The sequence below is a fragment of the Pleurodeles waltl genome, chromosome 10 (genome assembly GCF_031143425.1).
Source record: "Pleurodeles waltl isolate 20211129_DDA chromosome 10, aPleWal1.hap1.20221129, whole genome shotgun sequence".
Taxonomy (NCBI): domain Eukaryota; kingdom Metazoa; phylum Chordata; class Amphibia; order Caudata; family Salamandridae; genus Pleurodeles; species Pleurodeles waltl.
The window spans coordinates 999,352,539-999,374,776 of NC_090449.1; the positions used below are offsets into that span (position 1 = coordinate 999,352,539).

General features: G+C 43.2%; 1 protein-coding gene across 1 annotated transcript in view; it reads right to left on the reverse strand.

Annotated features, from left to right (window-relative positions):
* NXPH1 (neurexophilin 1) overlaps positions 1-22,238 on the reverse strand; it is a 453,346-nt gene that overhangs the window by 200,118 nt on the left and 230,990 nt on the right. The window lies entirely within an intron of this gene.

Sequence of the window (22,238 nt, forward strand, 5' to 3'; positions counted from 1 at the left end):
AAACAATTGCAGTTACCACCAATTTCAAATTGGTGGTAATCCATTCGCAAATGGGAAGGGATCCACAAGGAACCCCTTCCCCTTTGTGAATGAATAGGAAAAGTTTTTTAAGACCAGGCAGTGGTCCCACAGATCACTGCCTACTCTTAAAAAATGAAACAAAACTTTTCAATTTTTGCTATTTAAACGCATCCCGTTTTCCTTTAAGGAAAACAGGATGAGTTAAAAAAAAAAAAAAATTGCTATATTTAAAAGCAATCACAGACATGGTGGTCTGCAGGCCACAGCAGGCCACCCTCCCTGTGATTTTTGCAATTCCCAGTGGGTCACAAATTGCGACCTACCTCATTAATATTAATGGGGTAGGTCTACTTGCAACCCACTGGGAACCACAAACAATGAAAGTCAATGGAGTTTGTACATGTGGCTTAACTCCAGATCTTCGAACTTTGAACATATATCTCTGCGTGTGTCTCATCAAGGTACATAATTGTGGAGTTATATATAGCAAACCCGTGCCTACCTTTCGTTCCAATATTTTTTCTAAACAACATACAAAGTCCACATTTTTCTCATGAAGAATTTTCCTGTGTTTAACTAGAGTTCCTGGCGGAGATCTTGTTTATTCAAGCACACCTCTAATTGAACAGTTGCTTGAACCTATGCAGCAGCAGGAATGTATTTCATTGTAGTATCCAAGTGTGAACAAGCAAGTGTCATGGATGGTAACATAATTACGAACACATTTTCAAAGGAAGCTAGGCAGGCCACACGATTCTGTCTCAAAAAATATTCTGAAAACCAATGTGTTCAAAATTTGAATACGTGATATGTTAATTGCAAGACTCAAAGAACTATAGTACCTTTTTGCATCACTTGGTCACCTTACCAGATGGCGTTAGCAGCGGCTTGCTCGTTAAGCAACGAGCAGCGCTGAAGCTATTGCAGCCCTGGAATCTGGCCCGCCAGAACGGCGCGTGTAGTGTTTTGAAGGCAGTAAAGTTTGTTGTATGCCATAAACTGTAATCGAAAGTGCGGCACAAGGCTGGCCTCTTGATTGACGGCCGCAGAAGGAGTTTCTTTGCAATAACAGCTTGCCATTCAAGTTGTTCTTTGAAGAGCACTGGGAGCCTCCCTTAACGCTAAAATCAGAAGGCTTAACTGTAAAAAAACACAACGTGATTGATAGCAGCAATATTCCGCGTGGGACCAGCATAAACCTCTGATATTGTACCACTGTGCCCTGCGATTCTCGCTCGGAACCCTTCCAAGAGGGGCATTAGCTGGCACAAATTACCTGTCCGTCTTTGAGTATAACATGATATGATATGATTTTTGGACTGAGGCGGCGCCGGTGCCCGTGGCACTCAGAGATAGGCAGAGTAGATGAAACATGAAATGAAGCACTGAGTACCTGAAGGAGACGGGCATACGTTTTTTTTAAGAATGGGAGAGTACAGACATTTTTCTCAAGAAAAATAAGAGCATGGGGGCTAGGAGGGATGTTGACCTCCTCACCCTGTCAGCTCAGATTTTACTCAAAAACCTGAAACCGACTATTGCATCTCTGGCCACGAAACAGATTTTTCGGAATATTTTTATTCATGTTAGTGAAATAATCAGCAGAGCACAAGTCGTAAAATAAGAAGAGAGAGGGAGGACTAACCAAGGTAAGCAGTATGCAAGTGACATCGTCATGCATGACAGCACAGCGCGTGATGTGATGGAGCGTGACATTGCCCATGGCATCACAACCTATGACCTCACGGGAAGTGACATCACAAGAAGTGACATCAGATCTTAAGACCTCACACATATATTTAGCAGGTCTATGGTGCGTAGCATTTGAGCACATTACAATATATAACAAATTTGATTTTGCACCAAAGTTGTGCCGAAAAAGTGACTCAACCCAGATACAAAATCTAGACCTCAACTTGTATATTTATTTCTTAAAACTCTGCCTCAAAGAAAATGGCAACAATGAGAAATGTGGCAGTAAATCTGTTCTGCTTACTTGGTTGCAAAATCTGCATTTTAATATACCTTATGGGGTTGAGGCAAAAGCTGCATACATCTTTGTGTGCCCAGTAAATCTCAGGGAATAATAATAATGGTAAGATAACGCTGGAGGTTAATGCACTCCAGAGAGATCAGTGTTTGGTTTAGTCCCAGTTTTGAATCATAGTAGCATAGAGGGTTTATAAGTATCCTGCATAGCGTATCATGTAACATACAGATGATAGATTTTTCTTTTATGTAGCTAGGTAAGTGGGTTACTGCTTTTAACACAGAGATCCTTTTGTTACTTGCAGTTCATAAATTGTGTTCCTTTTAATACAGCAAAGTGAACTATGAAGGATGTGACTCCCTGGATTGGGATTCTTAGCACCATAAAAGAAATACAACTGAACAGTGGTATTTAAATTGTTATTTGTACAAATAGTGGGTCAGACTAAAACATTTGACATTCTTACATTGCATGTATATATCATATACAGGGACTTAACAAAGTCAAAAGCATGCCTGTCTTAAGTACCTGTGAAGTAATAAGAAGCTGTAAGCCATTGTTTCCGCTCCATTGCATTTGCAGATAGGTGTGAGGTTCCAGGTACCACCAAGACAGGATATTTAATCAAAAGGAAGCCTGATGCCCCCTTAACTTTGCCTTTGTTTTGGGCTTAGCTGGAATTTAAAATAACAAAGCCCCCTCGTCGGCACCTTGCTGCTGGGAATAAAAGAACACAACATGCAGGTGCTGCTGAATGTATCCAGGTGTCTGAAAATTACACCGGGACCAGTTCAGCATGTATCTGCAGGGCCCAATTCTTGGCAGCAGAAACAGCTTCCACCCTGTGAATAGAGTGGATAGATGTTGTTTACCCACGTCTACCCTTGACTTGTTAGATGTTGTTTACCCGCGTGTACTCTTGACTTGTACCTTGATAACCAGTGAAAATAATAATACCCTTTGCCTCCCTTTACTTTGAATTTCATAATCTTCATCTTCCATCTAACAGCCCTGTCTTGCTCTTACACCACACAAACACACTCACACACAAACACACACATGGGCACCCAAACACACACACACACACACACACGCACATACACACCCACCATGTACCTTTAAAAGGACCAATCTTTAGCTCTCATAAAAGGGTAAATTATGACTTCGGTGAATGGAAAAGCCCGTCTGCGAAAGTCCCGGTGGGTAGGTTGCCACCAGTGCGGCTGCCTCCCCGTCAACCCCATTATGAGTTTCCCGCTGGGTCAGCAGGTGGAACCAGAGTTTCTGCCCGCTGGCTTAGTGGGAAATGTTCTACAGCATTGTCACTGGCTCGTAATAGAGCCAGTGGCAATGGTGTAGTGCGTAGGGTGTGTCAGCATCCGTCACAAAGTTCACTATCTGCAAGGCAGACAATTAACTTTTTGATGGGGGCTGACCAGAGGGGCCCCTGCACCACATTTCCGCCAGCTGTTTCATGCTGGTGCTACTGCCATGAATCCACTGGTGGAGAGGAGAGTCATAATCGCCCAGGGCAGCTGGGCCCTGGCAGATTAGGACTGCCAGCACCGCCAGTCCGTCCTGTGGTTGAAAAGTGGCAGTGATGGTGGTCCGACCTCCGTGCTACTGCCGCGGTCGTTATGTGGTGGTCAGACCAACACATTAGCGGCAGTCCGACCGACACTGCCACCCTGGCATTCTAAAGACCGCCAGGGTCATAATGAGGGCCAAAGTGTGTATTTAACAATTTTAAACTTCTCTTGATTCACCACGAAAAGTTTAGAATGAACCAAAGTAGATGTCAAACATTTGAAATACACAAATTGTAACATGTTTAAAAGTTTTTTTTAAAGCTTATGAGGAGTGGTTTTCTAGGTGCCGCTGGTCCTCACATATGCAACCTGTCTACCTAAGCCAAATAGTTCAAACACCTGACCCTGTACTATTAGTTATTCAAGCCCCTTGAATACACAAAATTCTTAGCCACATAACAGTTGATCAGGTTCCCATCAAAGGGTCAAAATTGAGGGCAAAAATTCAGGGCAAAAGGTCAATTTATCAGACACATCTGTGGTGCGGCCATACCCCACTACTTTTTCAATACAAATAAGGGAGAGAAGATAAAGGATGGACAATTCCTAAAATCAGATGGGCCTTCCATGAGCATCAGAAAGTATTGCATAAATGGAGAGTAGTCTCAGCAGAGCATCCAGAAACAGAAGAAGCACTGTCAGGAGGTAGAATAAGTCACGCCCACCCACCCTGGCAAACTCTGCTGGTGCAAAGGTCCATTGGTAGTGCTTGTGGGTGGCATTCAGGGGTAAGGCCCCTTGGAAAGTTGGGTCCTGAGCCATTGTCCACTCAGCCCTCTGCAGTAGAGCCCACCCTAAACCAATGGTCTAGTTCATCCCTAATTGCCAAAGAACATGGAGAATCTTCAGAATATTTGGGTTGCAAATTACACAACAGACAAAATATAAGAACATGATAAAGATTTTAAAAAGCAGAAAGTGTTTCTTGAACACATGGAAGTGTTTCAATTTAGTATATTAGATCACAACATTCCATTGATATTTATTTGAAAAGGAAGTTTCTAAACAATAACTTTAAAACATTTATTAAACCTCGCTCCTGACAAAGTAAACAAAATGAACCATTTTTCTTTTGTCTCTTAAATCGTGCCCAATAACATTTGTATGGCTGGTGGAACATTACAGACAATTAAAGCATATACAAGAGAGATTTTTATAGGGTCCATCTTGAATTGAGTTACTTGAAAGTGCTCTTAAATGTCACTATCAAGTAAACAAGATGCATGAAGAAAGTTGACTTAAGTTGCACAATTTAATTATGTGGATGAGCTGGGATTTTAACTCAGGTTTCCTGGTCACACATAGGGGGTCAGTATGACCCTGGCTGTCTTAAAACCACCAGGGCTGCGATGGCAGTCTGACCGCCGCCAATGTTTCGCCCGACCGCCACATTACGACCGTGGGCGTTGCACCACTGTTGGACCGCCAGCACCGCCACTTTACCTCAACAGGGGGACTGGCGGTGCTGGTTGTCCTAACCTGCCAGGGCAGTGCTGCAAGCAGTGCCACCCTGGGGATTACGTCCCCCAACTCTGCCAGTGGTTACATGGCGGTAGCACTGCCATATAAAGGCTGGCGGAGTCAGGGTGCAGGGTGCCCCAGGGGTGGGCCTGTACTGCCCATGCATTTGGCATGGGCAGTACAGGGGCCCCGGTCGGCCCCGTCGTGAGATTCACTGTCTGCTTTGAAGATTGTGAACATTGTGACAGGTGCTGCTGCACCCTATGCACTACAGCATTGCCGCCAGCTCTATTATGAGCTGGCGTCAATGTTCTAGGCCATTTCCCGCTGGTCCAGCGGGCAGAAACACCGTTTATGCCTGCCGACCCATCAGGAAACTCTTAATGGGGCCAGCGGGAAGGTGGCCTCACTGGCGGCAACCTGTCCATCAGGACTTCAGCGGATGGCCTTTTCCATCTGCCAAAGTCGTAATCGACCCATAGCGTATTTAAACAACTAACTAGATTACTTTTTTTTCTCAATCCCCTTTAGCACCAGAGGACAGTGGCTTAGTACAATTCTGTCAGATGAATAGTAGACTGTGTTATGTAAATACAGATCACATATTGATTTCACACAATCTCTAAGAAAAAAGCGCATAGTGAAGGTGAGGGACTATGGGAAAACATATGCTGACATCACTGGCTTTCTCAGATTTTACACAGCTAATCAATGCAGCAGTCAAAGTTCATTAACAACATGTATTGATACCGTGACCCTGAGTGCAATTAGGAAGGGGTCAATGGGCATAGAGGTGGAATCATAGGTGTGACTAAAAAGAACAGAATATTCTGTCACTATTTGTTGCTCTTTCACCATTAGGATAACTGAATATAGAATAATTCACAATAAATAACAATAAAAAATAAATGTAAGTGAAACTAATCAGTGACAAATATACTATTTTATATTATGAAACCTCTGTTGATTAATGTGATCACTGCAGGTGTGAATGCTTAGACAACTAGAGACACATGGATTTGAATACTGTTTATTAAGCAGGGAAAAGTGACTTGTGTATTTTTAATACTAGCCGGTCCTTACCCATCACGAAAGCACCATGAATGTGTAAGTTACTATCTTAAGTTTGCATTACTCACAGTATAAGATAGGCTGCCACAGAATGTAGAAATAAATTTAGGTTAAAGACAAAAAAGTGTTTCAAAGTGTAGATTTTAGCAACATACAACCTAGTGAAAACATTTTTACAACTGTCCTTTAATCACACACTTCACGGCTCAGCTTGGAACCCACTAACAATACTGCTTACAAAGACGAAATCTTTTACTTAAGGCAGTTTATGGTGAATTTTATCTATTGTACCTATACCAGCTTTCAAGCTGCCTTTACATGCACAAATTAACCAGTTGCACACATTTACATTTCTTTGAGGAAGCTGGCACCCTGCCAAGAGGGATGGTTTCTAGTTTACCTGTCTGCCCCTCCGTAAGGATCACATCACAGAAGAACCCCCTTCTTTCTGCTTCAGCAGCACCATCTCAACTGCTCAAATTTGTCCTTTAGCACAAATAATACAATTATGGACAAATGCTGGACATTAGAGTACATTCACAGACAATCTGTGTAAATTACCGATAGGTGGCCACACTATTCTATAACCATTTGTGAAACTGAGTCCTAAATCCAAGGGAACACAAATACCTCCCAACAGATTAATCAGCACAGAACCCATGAGTAGGCATCAAGAACTCCCAGTGGTCCATGGACCCCAGGCTAAGAACCACAGGTTAGGGCTTATTTTTAGTCTGCATGAAAAGGAGGCGCATGAAAAAAAGCCCTCCAAGTAAAATTGCTTCCATACTGAATACTTTAATGGAAGACTAGTAGAACAGTATAAATATATTTTTTCCTGTGGTCTAATTTTTTTAATTTAAGGCTTAGCATCCCACCTGCATGCATTACTCTGGGGGCACATATACAGTTAATGGACTTTTTGTTAAATGAATGAGTGCAAAAGATATGAATGTTATGATGTTCTCGATTATATATCTGAATATCATCGCTAGAACTATTGCTTACATAAATATTGTCCCTTTAGGTGTGTTTTTTTAAATCTTAACTCTAATGGGGCAATATATTTGTAAACGGTACCTGTGGCATAATCTTTAAGTCCTTAGACCACAACAGGTGTGAGGAGAGGAAAATCGTGGGGTTTAGTTTGGTGGGGTGCTTTTGTGATCAGGTGGGTGCCAACAAACTCCCCTGGGTGCAGGAGAATCATTAGGGGATCTGGTATTTACATGCCCTCTCAAGGAGGCGTCTTATCCACTCAATCATTACAAGTGATCCTGCCTGAAATGTCCTCACTGCATGTACTTAATGATTCCTGATATATACCTGATATATACTCGGAAAACAAAGCAAAAGCACCATTTCAGTATTAACTGCTTATTTCCTTAGAATTATGGCAGTGTCCTGATTTTAAAAGCCAATGAATACGGCTGCAACATGACATAACATATGCCAATTAGATGGAGCAAATATTATGTAAATGGGAATTTTTTAAAATATATAAGGGAAAGTTATCTGTTGTACTCACATTTAATCTAGGTAGGTTTATGCTTTTATCAGTGTGACATATGTCAGCACCTTGAATGGAATGCTGAGCGTTAACAGTTAGAATACTGACAGTAACACTGGCATTAGCTTTCATTTTAAGTTCAATTAGAGTGTGAAGTGGAGACAAAGTGAAAACAGGGACAGTTAGCCTGCCTTTCTAGTGGGTTGGGTCCTAGAAGCATTATTGCCACATACTTTCAAGCATTACTGTGCGTTATATGACCTTCCCCTTATGATGTGCCAACTATAGGAAGGTAGGCAATTAACACCTGTTAACAACCACTACAAACAGAGTTCAATCCTGTTAAGACTTTGAGCAGTTGCCAATAAGGCTTTCTATTTTATATCACTTATCTTTTTTTAATGACACCCACCTAGCATTTCTCTTTTAAAAGGCATATTCCTTGTATTGGGAACTTTTCTGTGTATGGATAAGAGGAATGTGGTTTGGACGTTCATTGAGCCACACACAAACATCTGAAATGGTCTAGTCCACCCTCAATAAAAATCAAAAATATAAAATGGTAGGAGGTCATGCGTGGCCTCATATGAGACGCAGAGACAGGCAAGGCCGAGGTTAAACAGGGATGTACTGACCAGGTGAATGCTTATCGTAATGGCTCATGGCATTGTACTCGCATTGATGGTCTAATAACCAATGAGGTGTGTATCTCTGCTCGTCCACATCCGCTGCTGGAGGGCTTTTCCTCCTTTGATATTTTGTTTACCGCTCAGCACATCCGCTTGCTTTATGCCTGCTTTTCATATTCATTCCTATAAATAGAACCTTCGCACCTTTCATTACAATAGCAATGCACTTGTTTAAAATTAAAGTTCTTCCCCAAAAAAATCAGCACATAAGCCTCCCACATGTTTGTATGTCTATAGATTGCTTGATAATTTACAGCATAATTATAGCCTGTCCTCCCACTAAAGTGTTATATTCCGCATTGTGAGACAAGGTGGTAAAATATGTGCTGCTTGTTGAGCAGTAAGCCAGTAATTTAATAGCAACACTTACAAAAGAAGAAAGACTAGAAGGTACTACTATCTAATTGGACTTTAATTGTGCTGTTTCCACAGCAATGTTCATCTTACATGTATCCAAAAGCAATGCCGCCTTCCCAACTATGGCGGGGTGCATGGGAGGGTACTTAGAAGGGTTTAATTGGAACTGACCTCCAGTGATCATTTGAGTCCACTATAAACTATTCAGAAGTTGGACAATTCCTTTTATAGAGTAGTTGCAATTAAGTTGAAGAGATCAGACAAAGAATAGCGTAGATAAGACATGACTATGCTGATAACTAAGGGTGTGCAAAGTTTGTATTATGCATGTGAAGTCTTGTGGTGAGCCCGATTATTGGTCCTCACATCGTGTGCAGAAGATCGTGCTTTTCCTAGCTTTATACCCTGCAGTGGGGATACTAAACAACTGTAAAAATGACAGATATTGTAGGTCTTTTTTGCTCAAAACAACTAATTAAAAAGGAAATGAAACTCCAGATTTTAGCTTGCAAAACTGCATGTGAAAACATCACTAACTACTGCTGCCCTACCACCTCCCATGACCTACTGAATGTCAGCTCCAGCACAGGAGTGTGGAGGCGTGTGCGGCAGGCTCACTGATGGCACACTGAAGGCACACTGAAGTGTGTCTCTGCCTGGACCGAACCCAGCACCAGAAAGCCTGGTCCCCGATCCATCACTACCCTGCTGCACTCCTTCTGCCCTCATCCCTGGCCACTGCTCACAGCGTTCATGCCGGACCATGACACACACCACAGAAGACTTCTATTGCCGATTCACCTGCACTATCAACACCCACACACACCACTCCATCACCCAGTGTAGGAAAGCCTATTTTTTTTGCCCTGGTCACCCCCAAACGTTTTGGACAGATACTGGTGGTTACTGAGTCTTAGCTGTGCCCTAGGTACTGCTTACCAATCCCAGGGACAGTGCTATATGTAAAGTGGATATGCAAATTAGGCTAATTATAATTAGTCCTATAAGTCCCTAGTACCTATAAGTCCCTAGTATATGGTAGGGCATGTAGGTTTAGGTACCCCAGCATAGGTAGTGCTCCCATAGGTGCACTGCTGAAGTGCCCAGTGTCATTGTAAAGGCAGGCCTGCCTTACTGTCTTCTTTTAAACTAAAGTTAGATGCAATTTGAATTAAAGGTACTTCCAAAGTCTTAACCTACCTTTTTTTACTTATTTTTACATATAAGCCACCCCTAAGGTGTGCCCTATGTGCCCCTAGGGTTGGGTGCTATGTAACTATAAGCAGGGACCTTATAAAAATTGTTTTATAGGCCCTGGTGGAGTAAAATAGCCACATTAGTTTTTCCCTCACTGTAGTGAATGGCCTCCATATGCTAAAATGGGGAGACTTTATTTTAATTAACAAAGTTCCCTTAAGCGTCAGATACATCAAGTTTGGTATCAAACTAATTGTTATAATAAATCCCACAGCTTAATATTGTTGGATTTAATATAACTAATTCAGGTAAAGAGTTTTAAACCCACCCTAAAAAGTTGACAACTTCAGCTCTGTAGTGGCCTTCTCTGATTGGCCAGCCTCTGGCAGCCTGGCCAGGCCGCCCTGATGAGGTGTGAAGTGGCTGGGGCTAAACACAAAGGATGGGCCTGGGGAGGAGAACAACCTCAGCAGATGGGGAAGCAGGAAGAAGAGATGGCTGCCAAACCTGTCTTCAAAGGCAGGGAAGGACATACAGAGCAACCCAGCACCTCCCTCACATCCTGCAACCCCAGACAATAAGGTGCCTTCTTGATTAGATTAGGAGAGGGCAGGAGAGGGGGTGTTTAGGATTTTTAGCCACACCAGTGGGTGGGCTCAGCCAGATGTAACCTCCAAAAATCAGTTTCAGCCCTGATTGATTTTTGAAGAATGCTACTCCCTGGGAATGATTTTTGCCACACTTCTCAGGAAGTGGTCATCACACGTGGAAGGACCCTTCATCTGATTGGAGGACCAGGACCCCCCTATTTTTCACCCAGGAACAATGAGAAATATGGCGGAGCTGCACCCACACCTCAGATCCCTACCAGATCCCTACAAGGAAGAACATCAGGAAATGAAGGACTGCCCTGCTGGACCCCTGACCTGCACCTGGACACTGCACTCTGAAGGACTGCACCAGCTGCACACTTGGGCTTCACCACAAAAAGGACTTTGCCCAGCTTCATCTGGTTCAAGGAGGGACTCCCTGTTTGCTACCGGTGAAAAATTGCTAACCAGAGACCCCCGTCTCATATCATGAAGAAACTGACGAGCTGACCACTGTCCAGTGGCCAATTTGGAGTTTGAGCCAGGTGCATTCTGGGAGTTGTAGTCCGCACCCTCATGGAGCAACTCAGAGCTTCTGGGATATTGGGGTGAGTTGTGGGCTCCAAATTAACCTTAAAGGACCTTCTGGAAGAAGATCCAGAAGTTTGGACTAGATTGGAGAACTTTTTGGAAAAAGCTCTATAAAGGGACCGACCCGCCATGGCAACTCTACCCAGCTTGCTTCAACGGCGACCCGGTCTGGCTTGCAGGTTCGTCCCGCTGAAGAAAATCTCAGAAAAAGTGACTAAGTCTGAACGCAGAAAGTTGACCTGGACCTCCCGCACAGTGTATCCGAAGAGGGCTCTAGGCACGTCAGATCAAGATTCAGGTTTGCCCTGGTCGAAGGATTTTCATCTAGAAAAAAGTCCAAACATAGAAATCTTCACAGAGGATTCCCGCGACGCCTATCCGAGGTAGGGCTCCAGGGAGATCGGATTGGACTGGCAACTTCATCCTGCTGAAGAAAATCTTCAAGAAAACGACTAAGTCCGAAGGTAAACTTTTGACCGAGGCCTCCCGCTTGCTGTAGGCGAGCAGGGCTCCATCGTGGTCGGCCTTAAACTTTGACTTTGCACCGGTCGAGGTGCGACAAGATGACCCGATTGCCATTATTCATTCTTAAAAGCTAAAAAACACAAATTCTTTAAAAATTATTCAATTTTATTGGTTTTGATGTCATTTTAAAGATAAAATTTTTTCCTCTTTGTGTAAATTGGTTTTGGATTGTTAAACTGTTTCCTGTGTTTTATTTAATTACTGTTTTGTGATACTTGAATGCTTTACACTTTGTCACCTAAGTTAAGGCTTTTCACTCGTTGCCAAGCTACCAAGGATTGAGCTTGGGTTAATTTATTGAGACCTAACTGAATCTAGTGGGAGTTAGTGGGCTACTGCTAAGTGTAAGTACTTACCTGCCATTACCAATAATCCACTTTCCAACACCCACCATGAACACACCAAAAACACCCAGAACCCAAAATGCTCAGCAAGACTTGGATCAGACCCCATCCACACCCCACTCCATAGTCATACATTTTCCTCAACACTTGTTTGCTCACCAAACATGGCAAGGAGAATTAAGACCTGCTGGATGACTCTTGCCTGGACCTTCTTTTCTTCATTGAAACATGGCTGATACCAGCATTAGCACTGGAGATCACCACATCCATCCCCGCTGCATACAAGATCATCAGGAAAGGCCAGCAACATTATCCCAGGGGAGGACTCACCATCATTTAAAAAAAAATATCTGCTGCCTACCTCTGCAAAAACAAATCCCTGCCTACTTACGCAAACACAAAATGAACTATATGAAGCACCTCAACTTTAAGAAGAGGATCATCAGCCAACAACACCCTGCACGTCGCTGTAATCTACAGACCCCCAGGACTCTGCACCGATTTCACCAAAAATGGTGCAGACTTTGTCGCCCTACTAATCATCGACTCAGGTTCCTACATTTTCCTCGGATACCTCAAGTTCCATCTAGCATACCTCACGGACACAACTCAGTCGCACTCCTTGAAAGCCTCTGAAACCTCAGACTCACTGAATTTTTATTTTATCCCACCACCAAACACATTCTGGAGGCCATTTTTACATCATTCAGCAACATCACAATCAACAAACTCACACCCATCACCTGGACCAACTATGCGCTCATCAGTTTCAGTATCGCCATTCAACACAACAGAAGAGCAACCACCACAGGCCCACCCCACCAAAGCTGGAAAAACATGGCAGAGAAGGACTGGGCTTTTACCCTCTCCCAGAACCCCCCACAGCTTGCCGGCTATCTACCAAGTGACACCAAGACCTTCACTGACTGGATCTCAACCTATGCCAACACAATGGCCACCTGCAAACAAGGGCAACTAGAAAGAGCTACCTGCAAACAAGGGCAACTAGAAAGAACATGTGCCCAGACCAGCTGGTGCACTGAAGATCTCTGAATGACCGAAAAACACTGCCAACAGCAAGAACATAGGTGGAGAAGAAACCCCAAAAATGTGGATAAAAGAGCTTTCAAATCCACCCTGAGACACTACCACCACCAAATCCAGGAAACCAAGTGGAAGCCCCCAGCAGCCTGCATCAACGCCAGCTCCAACATCAGTAAAGAAATCTTCTCAATTATTAAAGATGCCTGCCTCCACTGACAGTATCATCCCTCCATCTGAAGAACTATATAACGACCTCTCAGACTTCTCCAGTAGTAAAATCATAACCATATATGAAAACTTCAACACCACACAATCAGGCTTTAGACCCAAACACAGAGCAAAGACAGTTCTCCTTGCAGCAACAGATGACATCCGCAGGATCCTTGACAGAGGAGAACCCATAGTCCTCGTCTTACTAGATCTATCATTGGCCTTCAACACAGTCTCCCACCCTATCCTGATCAGACAGCTGCACAAGACTGACATTCAAGTACCCACCCTCCAATTGATCTACACCTTCCTATCTGGTTCTAACAAATCGTCAACTTGGCACTTTACTCCTAGGAAGCCCAGGAACTCATCTCCTCAAGGCTTCACTCTCAGCTGCACTATCTTCACCATCTACATGATCCCACTGACCAATGACATCCGCGTTCAAGTCATCAACTTCCCATTCTACGCTGACACACAAATGATACTGTCCGCTCTGACAAATCCTCCAGCACAGGAAACAACTTCACCACCTGCGTGACTGAAATAGCCACCTGGATCCAACTGTCTCAAGCTAAACACAGACAAAACAGAAGTGCTGATCTTCGGAAAGCATGCCTCACCACTGGACTCGACCTGGTGGCCTACAGACCTTTGACCAAGTCCCACCCACGGCACACAAGCAAGAAACCTCAGGATTATCATTGACAACAAACTGGATATGTCAACCCAGATCAACACAGTCATCTTGTCCTGTTTACACACCCTGAGGTTACTGAGAAACATATCTAAGTGGCTACCAAACAGCACCAGAAAAACAGTCACCGAAACCCTCATAACCAGTAGGGTGTACTATGGGAACCCCTTGTACGCAGGGATCCCTAAGCAACTCACTAAGAGACCACAGACCACCCAAAAGGCAGCTGTCAGACCTGTCCACAAAGAGCACACATCCACAAGACATAAGGGAGCTCCAGTCACTCCTAATACACAATTGTGCACAATACGAGTTCCTCACCCATTCTTACAAAGCACTAGACAACTCATGCCCAGCCTACCTGAACAGCCACATTAATTTCCACCAACCCTCCAGGCACCTCAACCACCCGGGCTCTAGCATGTGTCCCGTTCATCCACAGAAGCAGATCCAATGTTGACTTCTCTCAAATATGTTTCCTAAAGTATGGAATGACCTCCTACTCCACATCATAGACTCCCCCTCTCTCCTTGACTTCTGCAAGAAATTAAGGACTTGGCCCTTTGGGTAAGTCCCCCCTCCCAGGACTGGTCTCACACCTATGAAGTGCCAGGACACCTTCACTGGTGACAGTGCACTATACCAAAACATATGACCGAACATAGCAGTCTGGGCAAGTATGGTGGAGAAATATTGTATTTCTGACTGGTTGTGAACAAAGGGGCTAAATATATATTGGGGAAATCTTGAGAGGTTAAAGGTAAGGTAAATAACAAAGATGCTGTTGAACTGTTGAAGATGTACATTTCATCATTAAGACAGAGTGAACAAATTTAGAGCAAAGGAATTGTTTATGAAGGGACAGGAAGAAATCAAGAAACAGGGCCCATCCAGGAGTTAGAGCACAAAGGGCAGAGAGAAACTGTATGCAGGAGTTATGGGATTAGGCAACAGTATGCAATGTTTTTAAGGATGATTAAAATATTTTAAAAACTGTTGAGGTTGCTTCAGATTTATTGAGATTTGCTGCTGAAGCATCTGTAAAGCATGGTCTTCTTAAAAATAGGAGGGATGCTCAGGGATCTTAATCTTTCCAGTGTAAGTGCCTAGGTCCTCATTAAGAATGCTGTGTAAAATTCCAACCACTTCTCAGATCCCTGCTTGCACATGGTTTGGAATTATACGTTATGCAGACTTGATCCCATGTGGTAACTATCTTGAACAATAAAATCGGACCCTCAAAGTTACATTTCAGCAGGTCAAACCTGGCAGTATTTAGCATGGCAAAATTGGCTACTAATTATAGGGCATCAACAACAAGGGGATGGATGGAAACCTTGAATTAATCTCAGCCACTGGCAATCGCTTGGGCCACATCCCAGTCTATCATGTTTGCCACTTTCGTTTTGACACAGCAATATGCAAGTCAATATTGTTCCTACCGCAATAGGAACAGACCAGCCTTAATAAGAGCAAATCCTGGTTGCTTGTGTTCCAATTCATGGAGGACGTGGCCTATTTGTTCTGGACTGTTTCTACTGGAGCAGAGCCAAATCTGATTTGCATATGGCAGGGTCCAAACTGATGTGATTCTTTCTGTCACTTTTTTGTATACTTCAGTATAATACCCTAAGTGGCACAGGTGTGCCCAGACATGAGCCCCATACACACTGTGCCACTGGAACCTAGCTATGCCCCACTGATGATCCCCAATAAGGGCATAACCAGTTTTGAATTGCTTGTGTTCCGGTTCAGGGAGGACCTGACCTGGTAATTTGGGTTGGACTGTTTCTACTGGAGCAGAATCAAGACTGATTTGCATTTGGCTTTGTTCAAACTGAGGTGGCATGATGTGCAAAATAACTATGAACTGGATCAGAACCAGAGGAACTACCAGTGGCTGAGATTAATTCAAGCATTCCATCAATACATTTTTGCTTACTTTAGGATTACACCCTGAATCGGACAGGAATGCCCAGATGTTGGTCCCATTCACACTGTGCCATGGAAACCAAGCTTAGCCCAACTGATGAGCTCTAATAAGGGTGAAACCAGTCGTGGGTAGCTTGTGTTCAAGTTCAGGGAGGATCTGGCCTGGTCGTTTGGGCAGGGCTGTACCTACTGTAGCAGGATTAGGACTAATTTGCTTATGATTTATTCTACACTGAGGTGGCATTATGTTTAAAATAACAATGGCCTAGGATGCTGCCCCAAAGACTTACAAGAGGCTGAAATTAATTAAAGCAATCCCTCCATCGCTTTTTTGCTTACTTCAATAATTATCGAGGACACAATAATTTTGGTAATCGCCAAAATCTGCATGTTGTTCCCTATGTCCTGTTGTGGTGGCTGAAACATTTTCTTTAATGTTGTGGCCATCCATTCACATTCTTTCAGATTCATGGATCTAACATTAAATCCACAGATCCAACTTTAGATCCACATATCCAAAATGGCCAACGAGAGAAAAAGTTCCCTTTGCCAATAAAACTTCAGTATTTTTTAAGCTTCGGATTCAAGGATATTCGTGGATCACTAAAGGCCTAGATAAGAATAAACGTTTCTAAATTTAACATCTTCATGCCCAAGTCAAACAATTCTTTAAAAGCCAATTTTTCAAAAACTACAGAACAGATTCACACCAAACCAAACTCATATTGAATTTTGAGTAATTTTATTCAGTTGTGTTTTCTGTATAGAGGAGAAAACATCCCACTGGATTTAAAATGGGAAATAGCCCTTTGACCCCCTCCATATTCTTGGCCCCTGCTTCTAAGATCCGCTCAAAGCTTTGCATTGGAAGACCCACAGAGGACGATTTTTTCTTTGGGACATTGCATGCAGATTTGATGAAAGGCACCGAAGTTGTTGAAAACAAAATGCCTTCCCTTTCAATATGCTGACTCAATCATAACTAAAGATGAGCTATTGTGACTGTGATGTGTATATGTTTGTTTGTGTGTGTGTGTGTGTGTGTATGAATGTGGTTCCATATGTTGTTGTTTTGAAAATAGGGTGGAGAGATCTTGAAAAGTGAATTCATACCTAATATGTAGAGCAACAATCTATAGCCAATAAATATGAAGTTTCTGATATATAATGCATCAATCATTAAAGTAAGACATAGCTTACCAGTTATATTTATTCAAAATGGTGGCTCATCACCTATTCAGTTCAGCTTCTTTGATAATGTATTCTATGGAGAATTTTACGTGTTAGAACTGCCATCCTTGCTGTTGTTTTCCCCTAACTTTTTGACTTCAGACTTCCTACGTTTGCTGACTTCATTTTTGCTGGCCTTAGGACTTTGCATACTCTTCTACTGCTAACCAGTGTTAAAGAGCTTGTGTTCTCTCCTTAAAACATGGTAACATTGGCTTACAGCCAATTAGCATAACTAATTTACATATAGGTTCCCAGTAAAATAGCAATACATTTGCCCAGGGCCTGTAAAATAAATGCTACTAGTAGCCCTTTAAAACATGTCTAAGGTTGGTCATTGTAGCCTGTAGGTACAGTTTTAAACTGCCATTACATTCTGGCAAAATAAACCTTTTGCCAGGGCCAAACCTTCTTTTGTTTAATACATATAACCCCTAGGGAAGGCCCTGGACAGTCTAGAGGGCAGGGTGCAATGTATTTAAAAAGTAGGACATGTGATTTTAAGTTTTAGTAGTGAACTCTTAAATTCATTTTTCGCTACTGAAAGGCCTACCTCTCCCATAAGATAACATTGAATTACCTTCATATTTGATGTCTTTGGAAACACAGCGTAAAATCCTGACTTGTGGTGATGTTGGATGTTAATTTGCAATTCTGAAAATGCCACTTTTAGAAAGTTGGCATTTTCTTGCCTTAGCCATTTGGTGCCTGCACCCTGTTTCTGGGTCACATGACTGGATGTAGCTGACACTTGGACTTTATGTTTTCCTCCTAGACAGCCACACACATTGGGAGCTTAGGTATGACTTGATGGGCCATCACTGGCAGGATGGGAGGGAGGAGATGGGCCCAGTCACACTTGCATAGGGTGTGTCCTGTTGCCACACAAAGGGCTACATACCATCTGTAGTTAATCTAGAGCCAGTAAGGCAGGGAACCTGTGCACTTCAAAGGCATGCCTCTAAAAGCATCTCCCCACTTCAAAGTCAAAAATATGTGCAAAAATACTGGATTTTAGACACCACCACTTCAGTACACTTCTAGACCTCTGGATGCTCTGCCAGGAAGAAGAACTGTTGTGCTGTGTGCAGCAAGGACTACCACTCTGCTGGACTGTGGTTCTAAAGGAACTGCTGCCCTGTTGTGCTGACCTGCTGCCTGTTGCTCTCTTGTCTGGAGAAGAACTGGACCTGCAACTTCAACTTGAACCAAGACTCCAGAGTGATTCCAAGGGCATGTGAGTTGGCCTCCTGATCTTAGCCTCAAGGTCCTAAAAGACTCCCTCAAACAGCTTCTGACCCCAACTGAAGCAGGTTCCTGACCCCCAGGCACTGTTTGCACCGAAAATCCGCCTGGGCCTCCACCAGCCTGTCTGTTCACACTTCAGCATCGGCCTCTCCCCTGGGACTTCCAATGCAAAATTGCAGCTCGCCAGTCTGTGACACCCAGCCTACTCTTCTTGCCACACCAACATCCTCCTGTAACACTCTCCTTGCTCCTCGTAGCCCTCTTCAAGACGAAAAGGACTCTTGGCACAAAACTTGAGAAAGTAAAACTTCAGTGGGACTAATCTGGGACTATATCCGACCTGTCCACCATTACGGTGAGCCTGAATTTTTTACTCTGATCCGGTCCAGCGTGACCAGATAGCCGTGATTGGAGCTTTATGCTTTTCTTTGTTCATTACTAATTCATAACTATGATTCTAGTGTTTAGATTTTTGGTGTTTTTGTCTTGTTGTATTTACTAAATTTAGCTCAATTGTTCTAACTTGGTGTAGGATATCTTATTGTGTGATCTTTTTACTGTGTTACCGTTTGAAGTGTTGCACAATACTTTACACATTGGCCCTCATTAGGACCTTAGTGGCAAATGCCTCTTACTGCCACGGCTATGGCTGCCAACATACCGTTGCCATGGCTACCGACCGTCCATGGCATTATGACCGTAGATGGAATACCGCCAGAAGGCTGGCGGTATTCTGTCTACGGTCATGGCGAAGGACGGTGGTAAGTGGTGCTGCTGCCAGCAGCAGCGCCACGCCCACAAAACACTTTCTGGCAGAGTTTTGCTGGAGGACGCTGCTGCTGGCAGCAGCGCTTCATCTCATCTCCTGCCGGAGGACCCCCTGCAAGCAGGTAAATCAGGTTCTCCGACCGGAGAGGATGGTGGGGGTGTTGTGTGCATGAGTTGGGCTGTGTGTGACTCTGTGTGAATGTGTGCATGCATGTGTAATGCGTGTGTGCATGAGTGGGTGTGAGTGTACGTGCATGTTGTGTTGTGAGATTCCGTGTGTGCCTGGATGTATGTTCGTGAGTGTTGCTGTGACTGTGTATGAATGTATAAATGCGTGGGTGAATGTGTGTATGCGTATGTGTATGGGTGTGTATGTATGTGCGTGTATGTGTGTAAATGTGCGGGGGTCGGGAGAGGGAGGGGGAAGGTGGGGGCTGATTCTGGGGAGGGGGCAGGGGAGACCCCTATCAGTGCCAGGGAAGGATTTCCCTGGCACTGATAGTGCCTACCGCCATGGTTTCAGTGGTGGTACCAAAACCACTGAAACCATGGCGGTGGGCAGGGTCATAATGCCATTGGCTGCCTAGTGACGGCCGCCAGGCTGGATACTGAAGTCTCCAGCCCGGCAGTCATTACCGCCATGGCAGTCAGTGTGGTACAAGCCAAACCGCCAAAGTCATAATAGTGGAGGGAGGTACCGCCAGCCTGTTGGCGGTAATACCTCCACTATACCACCAACCGCCGGGGTCGTAATGACCCCCATTGTCTTTAAGTTAAGCCTGACTGCTCCGTGTCAAGCTATCCGGGGGTTGGGCACAGGTTAATCTGGGTTTGCTTGTGTCTTATCCTGACAAGGACTGTGGTTTCTGCTTCACCAGGGCTCACACCCCAGTCAACCAGTAACCCAATTTCTAACATTATATGATATTTTCTCTGTTATTGCACAGTCGCAAAATACATTCACAAGACACTGCACTGAAAATCTATTTGTGTTCAGTGAGCTCCTACATCATCCTGCTGATTTTTTTGAACCAATATTCCTATTTAAAATCTAGAAACACAATAGATGCTAAACGTTATCTAAGATTAGCACCTACAATAAAATGATTGCTCATATTTCATCAGCCTTATACATTTTGCATTACTTCTCTTTTCTAGGTATTTTTTAGCAGTTTCCACATTGTCAAAAGTCCTAGATTGTGGGTTCTCAATTACCCATGGAAATTATTTTGCTCAATAAGAGTAAAACACATCATATTCAGTTGCACACACACTGTGGTCTATTTAAAAACGCCAGAGGAGACAAGCTCCTAGAGAGTACAAAAGTTTTTTTTAAAGGATTCACTGTCCTCACTTGACGAACGGATGGCTGTGTCTCTATTGATGCATTGTGGTTGGTTTCACTGTGTGATCTTAGCTTTACCATCCGTGGCAATGAAAGCTTCACATTGTACTGAAGCGGTTTCCATTGTATTCTACCACTGTAAGGGTTCTGTGATACAAATGTGTTACCTCCCCAGCGATCTCAACATTTCCTGGTGCTTGCCCTTATTTTAAGCTACTGAAAAGGAGTGAATATTTGATATTTTTGCTTTTCTCCATTCTATTCTTGTTAAACTGGATACGTTTGCTTCTGCTTGATGCCAAGATGTGCATTGATAATCTGAATGCAGTATAGGGACCAAGTCCATCGTTTCTCCACACCTGAAAGAGATGCTGAAGATGACATCTCACAACCCTGGACTCCAGTGGCTTCAGGGAAGTTGTGTTTAGAATGAAAGCAGAGTCGGACTGAGACAGAAAATAGGCCTGTGCACCAAAACAAAACTGACACCCATTAGTGACTTAGAAAGGAAAAAGGTGGTCCATGTTTGCAAATTCAGGACATTTTGAACTTGTAAAGACAACTTGTATATGTGTTTTGCAAGCTATGGAAGCCTGCCTGGATTTAATATCAGGAAAGTCAACAGTAAAAACTTGCCCGGCACACGATAAAATAGGCCACAAACAGCTAAAACAATATCCCACACACTGACCTATCAGACCAGCCCTTAGTCACTGCCTGATTGCCCTATAGGCCAGTCCGACCCTGAATGCTAGCCTATGTAGTGTCTGGAATTGAAAGCTGCACACACCACACAAACTGTTCATGCTCACCCACTGAAAAAAAGGACAAAAGGACGACAGTGAAATATTAGAAATGCCATCTTACTAGCTGTAGTCTTTGGTGACATTGCACCACTATGTGGCTTGTGATTATGTGTAACCTATGTGCACTTTCACTTACTAATGACACCTTGTGTTTGTTGTGTAGTTTCAGCCATTTCCAACATTTTGCAGATCCAGAAACACTCTACTTTAAGTTGTGTGCAGCTCTATCCATATGTTGTAGCCATGTTGTGTATAGTCGTAATTTTAAGCCTCCATGGAGTGGAAATCCAGAGCGAAGCGGTAATTTCTGCACAGCTCTCACAGAAGAGTTGCTCACTTTCAATAAACAAGTACCTTTATACAGTGTTTAGACAAATTGTGGAAGCAATGTTAACGTCTCCGGGTCCTTTGTACCCTGCTAGCAGAAAGATGTTTTAGGTAGGTATTACAGCCTATTCACAAAATAATTTGGACTGCTTAAAGTAGTACTCCTGTAGGACTCTTTTACATACTAGAAGTAAGTAGTTAAGTATGGCAATAAAATCTTACTTCACGTTAAAAAACCGGATGCAATAGTAAAGCATTGCTAATGACCTTACATATTACATCACTCATTACATGTTCTATGATATCATTGACAACACCACTAATGGCATCTGAAATGACATCAATAATGACATCACTCTGCATGGCAAGGTCTGCATATATATATATCTAGTTATAGAATTTCCCTGATTTTTTAAGGTTTATATCATTATGCTTTACTATTTCACCTAACTATGATGCCAATAAACCTTTGTTTTTTCAGTGAAAAAAATACATATCTATTCCTATAAATCTCTCTCTCTGTCTCTTTCTCTCTCTCTCTCTCTCTCTATATATATATATATATATATAGCCCAGCTAGGGGGCCACATGCCCCACTCTCCTTTGATCAAACATGCAGTGAGCCACCAGGGCCTGGCTCACCCTGAGGTGGGGGGGCTAAAATAGAAATGGGTGGGAGCCCACTTTTTTTTTTTT